We start from the raw sequence: 7,719 nt of genomic DNA, 5'->3' as shown, positions 1-7,719 counted from the left end.
AACGTACACTTACAGAAATTAAAGGACTTGGTGGACACTGAGTAAAATGTCAGCACAGCCAGACAGATTTAATCACTATCTGACAATCTCCCAGCCTCCCTGGCAGACAATGGCCAAATATCCATGCAAGCCAACCCCTTAATATCCTGATAGCACACTTGCAATGAGGATTAATGCTTCTAGTATTCATTACAAAGTTCCAAGTCAATAAGAGGTGAAAGTACTCAGGACAAGTGGAGTTTAGACCTTTCCAGGAGGATAATAGTCACCACTGTCTCACATCACTCATGATTTTATTTAAAGGAAAGCTGCAAAGATAAGTGAGTGATCGTGTTTTTGGCTGTGACTTATTAGGCCCTCCCTAAAATCAGTTCACTACTTGTGGCGTTCAAGTTTATCCTGACATCATGGTATTTCCAGGCCAATCTGTTCTCATTCTTTGTGTCCTTCATCCTCTGCTTACTTTTTCCAGGGCTTCTTGTTAACTGATGTATTTGGTCATATGTGCCCTGTTGAGTCAATGGGAAGACTCTTACTAACATCAGTGAAACTGGAACAGACCCTTTCCATTTTCCTTCTCATATCTCTTTTTTCCCGTCCATGCTGTATGTCTGTGAGTAACACTCATGCTGAAATGGGACACCTCTGTCTCTCATCAAATTTCACTTTTTTTTTCCGATTCTGTAGAAAAGCTGCCTGTAATTATCTCATCAGCTACAGATGCCAGAAATGCTTCATGATTATTTTTTCTACTTTTCATTGTGTTTGATGTTTAAATGAGTTTGGTTGTTAGATTCTTGGAACAGTGATCAATTTGTTCTTATGACCCATGTAGAACCTATGATAATCTATAATTAACGTATCTAAAATCAGTAGAGCATAGATTTTCTTTGTTTGCTGCTGAAGTCCTAAGATAACAGCACTCGGTATGTGGGAGGATATCGTTGTGCTAAATTGTGGAGTTACCTGATAGAGAAAAACAAAAAACAGCACAACAAAATAATCTATTGTGTACTTTGACCACCTTGCCTGCATTTTCCTTTTTAATCTTTCTCTGTTAGGGGTACTGCTTGCACAGATCCAGCTTTAGATACGCTTGTCACATTGGCCTTAACAATGGTATCTAGACAAGCTATAGTACGTAATCTCGAAGGAGTAGAGGTGCATTGAGGAGATAGTCTTTTCTTTCCCAGGAATTGTATGGTTTGCTCATTTGGTAACTAATGGAGTCTGGATACGATTTAGGTAGAAAACATAGCCCCAATATATAGCATATATTAAAACCAAATAAAACAGCCCTCAAAACCCCAATTCTTAACAGTTCTAGAACTGCCTGGCACAAAATAATCCCATTTCTGCTGGCCATGTGTAATGCCTGTTGCTTACAGCAGTGGTCTCTTTTGTTGTTCCCCATTGAAAGATGGTAAAACTGGGGGCAAATGGCCTGTGTGTTATTAGCAGGGCCAGGAGCAGAAGTTGAGTCTGTCTGCTTTTCTTGCTCTGGCACTTCCATACCTCAGAACAGATGTAAGTATTGTCCATAGAACTTCCTGAGCATTTATTTTTGAGAGTGATATGGGAGACTGCATTTGATTTGGTCATAGAAAAAATGCTTAGCAACTGGGAATAATTTTATTTTTTCTTATATATTTATTTATTCCTCTCATTTAGTTATCAGGGCCCTTAGGGAATTAATGCCTTATGCCCAGCCTCCCCCAAGGTCTCCACCCAACCTGCCAAGGGCACCTTCACAAAAGTCATGGGAGTTGATGCGTTTTCGGGTGTGTTTCAGCATGGCAATTCCCCTTCTCCAGCACTGGTCAGTATGGGATGCTGTAGGGGAAGGCACAACATGTCTTTAATTAGTATGTGTGAGATAATCTCTTCCTCAAAGCAATCTCCTCCTTGTTACAACACAATCTCTAAATACTAAGCCCTGGAGCACGTAGTTAGTTGTCCTTCCCATTTGAAAAAAAAGTGGTTATTGTAACTCTGCTTTATAAACGTATAAACCCTGGGAGAGTCTTGCCTAGTTTGTAGCTTCAGTGACACTGTCAGACTGTCAGGTTTGGACGAAATTCTTATAATCTATATAACAACATTCTTACCAGCTCTGAATTTACCCTCTTGCAGTTTGCTTCAACATTTCCTTGTTCTTTAGTTATGAACTAAAACAGGTTCTGCTTTAACAATTTTCTTTTTTTTTTTAAACCAACTGACGTTTTATTTACTTGTATTACTGTGCCCCATTCACCTTTTGTCTAAAATCAACTCTAACAGCGAATCCAAGATCCTGTCGAACTGTGCTTTTTTCTCAGGGAAACCAGGCAGCAAAGCATGAAAGTCTACATCTATCAAGGCAGGTGGCCAGTTCCTCTGTGGCAGTGGAATTAGGTGCCGTCATATCTCATACAAAGCCTGGCATTGGCCAAGTCCTTGAAATGACTTTAACCCTTAGTAAGAATCAGGTATAACACTTGGTGCTCCTGATGGTGTGGTGAGGCACTGGCACAGGCTGCCCAGAGAAGCCGTGGATGCCCCATGCCTGGAGGTGTTCAAGGCCAGGCTGGATGGGGCTTTGGGCAACCTGGTCTGGTGGGAGTGTCCCTGCCCATGGCAGGGGAGTTGGAATAAGATGATCTTTATGGTCCCTTCCAACCCAAACCATTCTGTGATTCTATGAATGTGAGCCTGTGCTGCAGCTTGAAGGCTGTGTGAGCCATCTGTCTGGGCTGCACTGCCGTTTGGGACCTCTTGATGCAGAGTGGCAGCTTTACTGCAGTTTAACCAGTTGCCAGCTGTTTGTTGAGCTGCAATAACTGACCATGTCATGCACCCGCCCAAATTTCAAAGAAAATATGTTGGCTTAAACCCATGACAAACAGATTTTAGCAGCATAATGCCCAGTCCTTTCTTTCTTAAATAAGCATGTCAATGTCCTAGGGTTAACGTTTCTCAGTGTTTGTTTTAGTTCATTTTAAAAACAGCGAGCCTGACCCTTCTCTCCACGCACCTTCTGGAGTCAAGTGGGCACGCTGGCAAAGGATGTGGGAGATGCCAAAATGCCAGTCTACTAGGAGCTAGCAAGGGGAGCTCAAGGGGGTGGCTGAAGATGATTCCTCAGGGAAGAGCTGGGTCTGGTGAAGTTGAAACTCCCCATTTCAGGTGTGGTGTTACACACAAGCAATAATAATGCTTTCCACTGAATTGTGCTGGTACCCCTCTATTGTATACAAAGTAAACAAGAATTACATACCACACCTTCCTATTCTTGCAGCTGGAGCTATTCTTCTGATATCTTTGATGTTAGTTCACTTTTCTGTTCTTTAGATATCTTTGTTTTCCATTTTCCTTTTCAGTCCTCTCTGCTTGTTTTTAATTCTTTGCCCTTTTTTTTTATTTCTGTTTCCTTGGGCCAGACACATTAAGACCTCAAGATAAACATATGAGGGGATTGGTATTTGGGTAAGGCAAATCTTTTGTGGCCAGGAAAAACATTTCTGCTGTATGAAACTATTGTGGCTGAAACCGTAGAACTAACAGGTGACATTGCAGTGGAGAAACCACACGGATATTCTGCACAAATACTAGATTCCAGGAAATGTAAATGAGTTATCTTTGTTGCAATGTAAACTCAGATTCCTGCTTATGTAGCACTTCTGCTCTGCACTGATGGATTAGAGAGACTTTTTCAACAGCTCCAGGATTTCAGACAGCTGTGTGTGGTTGCTCTGGAGCTCCTGTATGTTATCCTCAGCCTTCTCATCAACGACATCCCTGCCATTTTTTACTGGGAGTCTTCTTCAAAGCTGCTAACTAAAGGGTGTTTCACCTATCAAACCCCTGGAGCTGCCTCTGCTCAGCAAAGCACCCAGTTGCATTCCCAGGGTAACATGCCACTGCCATTATAACCTCTGTTATGTTGGACAGCCTCTGCCTCCTACTCCTTCCTGTACTGAGGGCTGTATTGATCTCAGCAGCTGAACAGGTCCCCTTTCTGAGCTGGGCCAATGCCTTGAGACTGACTGGAAAGAAGCCAACAGCCAGAAATATAATATGTGCCATCCAGAACTAGTTCATTTCAGTGAACTGGTGGGCTAAGACCACCTCTATATGTGCCCTGGAAGTTCAGGAAAGTTCTCCAATAATACTTCTTGGAGAAATTCAGCTCAGTGAATCTGTACCAAGAACTGGAGGATGCAACCAATTTCTTCCTCTTGGATAGGGCATGGATGCTGTGGCTTCCGCTTGCCTGAAGCCAACTGGAGTGATCTGTGAAGAGAAAACAAAGAAACTGTTTATATATACTTATCTTTACTCTTATGAAAAGGCTGACTTCTATTAGCTGGGCACCTCAGCATTACTCCACAGCTTCTATCTGTCCACCTGCTTAAACAGGCCTGTCAGTATCTTCTCTCTGAAGCGCTCCCACCCATCGAATAGTTAGAAGTCCAAATTGCTGAAACACATTCTCTGTTCAAGTGAAGCCTGTAATACAAATAGGTCTGTTGTCATATGACAGTATAATCTTACCAAACAGTGCACTGACAGGATATAATAAGGATGTGTACATGTCTGTTCACATAAGGTCTCTTCTTACTATTTGTTTACTAAGGAAGAAGGGTGCTAAAATTAAACCTGCTTTTAGTTCAGAATAATCCCCATGAAAGAGTACTTACCTTTGGTCCCGTGATCAGAGCTCATCATCCCTTCTGAAAGAAAAAAATACATCTTTTTTCAGACAAGTTTGAAATAAAATGCAAGTAGTGAGGACTTCTTAGCATGTTTTTCATCAAAGTAAAAATCACAAAACATTTTGAAGGCATCAGCATTTACTGCTGGCAGAGCCACTGGTGAAAATAATTCACCAGGTCTGCAATGACTAACACCTCTGAATTTCGCTAGGTGGAAAATGCAGAAGGAAATGAGTGCCAGGTAACATGATGATAGCTTACCTGCACGTGGTCTCTGTCTCTGGAGGGGGAGGTACGCGTGTTACTGAGCCATGAGGGTTCGTCAGTGCAGTTGTCCACCACGGCCACTGTTCTTGGCCCCAAAGCCATGTTTCAGCTTGTACAACTTACTTTACCTAGCCATTGTCAGCAAAATGAGCTCTAGATGCAAAACTGAACTCCTGCCAGTGACGTCTGAACAGAGTATGGCTATGCCAGGAGGGATTAATTGTAATTACACCATACCTCATCTTACATCATTCCTCCTCTGCTCTGCTGCCGCCTTGCAGTCGGTTCTGCCTCGGTGCCCCGCTTCTATCACAGCAGGGGATGGCAGCAGGATCATACCCCAAGTGCTGCTGTCATCTCAACCCTGCTCGGTGTGTCTTGCTGCCTTACTGTTGTGCAGAGCTGAGGGAGAACCTGGATACGGGCTGCTTGGCCTATGCTTCCTGCTCTGCTGTAGAGGAACTGGTGTGGTAGACCAGTATCGTCAGAGCAGCATATACCACTTCCTGTTATATGATGCAGAAGTATGAGCCTAAAAGTGGCTGTTGGTGTTATTTTCCCATGCCAAAGTCAAATGTATTCTGCTGTACAGCACTTTCCTGGTGGGGCTGTTTCAGTTCCAGTAGTTACATAAGTACACAACCTTCGGGTTAACCCTTAGGGGGCTGGTATGTGAGCATGGCCTTTGGAGCAAACAAACTCCAGAGAGGAAGATTTAAAGAATAACATGCTGTGTCCAGAATACCTTCCTGTTGGATATTTTCATTCATAAATAACGCGTTAGAATTCTTGGGCTGCACCAAAAGCAGCGTGGCCAGCATGGTGAATGAGGGAGGTGATTCTCCCCCTCTGCTCTGCTCTTGTGAGACCCCACCTGGAGCATTGCGTTCAGCTGTGGGGTCCCCCAGCACAAGAAGGACATGGACATGTTGGGGTGAGTCCAGAGGAGGGCCACGAGGATGATCAAGGCCTGGAGCACTTCTCCTGTGAAGACAGGCTGAGGGAGTTGGGGTTGTTCAGCCTGGAGAAGAGAAGGCTCCAGGGAGACCTTATAGCGGCCTTCCAGCACCTAAAGGGGGCCTACAAGAAAGCTGGGGAGGGACTCTTTGTCAGGGAGTGTAGTGATAAGACAAGGGGTCATGGTTTTAAACTAGAAAAGGATAGATTTATATTAGATATAAGGAAGAAATTCTTTACTGAGAGGGTGGTGAGGCACTGGCACAGGCTACCCAGAGAAGCTGTGGGTGCCCCATCCCTGGAGGTGTTCAAGGCCAGGCTGGATGGGGCTTTGGGCAACCTGTTCTGGTGGGAGGTGTCCCTGCCTATGGCAAGGGGTTGGAATGGGGTGATCTTTAAAGTCCTTTCCAACCCAAACCATTCTATGGTTCTATGATTTGAATTTCAGCTCCAGTTCACAACTTGAAGCTCATGATTTCTAAAGGGATTATTTATTTTCCCCCACTCCCTGTTGAAAATGTCACTTACTGGCTAGGCAGCTTCTGATGTGTTCTGGAAATCTGCTAGGTTTCCAGAATGCAGAGTGTAATGTCTCTAAGTATCAGACTTGAAAGCCCTCGGGTTGGATATTGGTATCGTGAATCACTGATGGAAATTCAGCCAAAGACTTTGAATAATGTGCTCAGAATCACATATTTGTAACAGTCAGTGATACAGGACACATTTCTTAAGTATCAGTCCTGTGCTTTGATCATGGTTCCATCCCTTCTCCAGTGGTTAAATAATGAAATATGACAGCATACAGAATTCAGGCTTATTTAAATCTTTTGCAGATAATTTTTGTTGTTTTTGTTGTGGCTAGGTACCTTTTAGAATCCAGTGAATTGCTTTACTCCTGAAAAAAAAAAAAAAAAACCATTAAGCAAACCAAAAGTGGATCTGAATGATTTTTAGAAGAGACAGCAAAGAGGAGAGGTATCACTGCACAGGGCAGGCTCTTCCAAGACTGTGGACATATGTATTCATTTGGCTGGCCGTTTGGAAAATACCAGTGTGGTGAGGGTGAGGACAGTCTGTAAAAGCCTGTGTGATTTTATTCTTGGCTTGCGTGTTTTCACTGTCAATGAAAATACTGCGTGTGATTCAGTTTCTATGAACTGAGTGAAAAAGCTACAGGTGCCAAATCTGAGGTTGCTTTCTATGGCCATCTTAGGTCCAGAAGCACTATAGAGGTTGTGTAGGTGCTGGGGTCAGAGCAGCAATGCCTCTAACATGGGGGTGCTCCCCCCATCTGCTTGCCAGGAAGACCTGACCACGGGTGTCTACAGAGAGGAAAACTACAGGCTTGGGCAACTGGGGTCTGAGCAGATCTGTTGGACTGAAACTCCTCTGTAGCACAGGAAATGTCTGCCTTCCTCTTTTTTCTTTCTTTTTTTTTTTTTTTCTTTTGCCCTGTGCTAAACCCCAAATCTGTGAGTGCTTATGCACGTACTTAACTTTACTACCGTGAATAATTCCGTTCAACTCAATAGGGCTATTCATAGTCAGGCTGAGCATGTGTGTTCAATGTTTGCAGGATCAGACAGTGCAGAAGCTGGCTGCTGCGCCATTTAGGGCTGGTAATTCCATCCCTTAGGCTCTGCTGTCCTTGTATGGAATGATTTCATTTTATACAGACTTTGCTTCATTTTCCACGTGTCAGCCCTCAGTACGTGTGCTATTAGTGCATACCAGCACTGAATACTCTTGCCTTAGGTATCGCATGAAAAGAAAGCAACTTAAAAGTGGATGCAAATTTAAG

The 7,719-nt window shown here is 43.5% G+C and overlaps 1 long non-coding RNA gene across 2 annotated transcripts; it reads right to left on the bottom strand.

Moving 5' to 3' along the window:
* Positions 1-266: 266 nt before the first annotated feature.
* On the bottom strand, positions 267-5,514 carry LOC106030301 (uncharacterized). Of its 2 annotated transcripts, none has more exons than XR_010829235.1 (4): positions 4,956-5,514; positions 4,680-4,712; positions 3,257-4,272; positions 267-1,833 (listed from the first exon to the last, which is right to left on the bottom strand). It is a non-coding gene; the product is annotated as an uncharacterized lncRNA (long non-coding RNA). The 2 variants fall into 2 exon arrangements; XR_001203664.3 differs by having other exon boundaries at positions 5,199-5,514.
* Positions 5,515-7,719: the final 2,205 nt, after the last annotated feature.

Source organism: Anser cygnoides, chromosome 2 (assembly GCF_040182565.1).
Source record: "Anser cygnoides isolate HZ-2024a breed goose chromosome 2, Taihu_goose_T2T_genome, whole genome shotgun sequence".
NCBI classification, from domain to species: domain Eukaryota; kingdom Metazoa; phylum Chordata; class Aves; order Anseriformes; family Anatidae; genus Anser; species Anser cygnoides.
The sequence above is the reverse complement of the archived record's forward strand: the minus strand, read 5'-3'. Positions and strand labels throughout refer to the sequence as shown.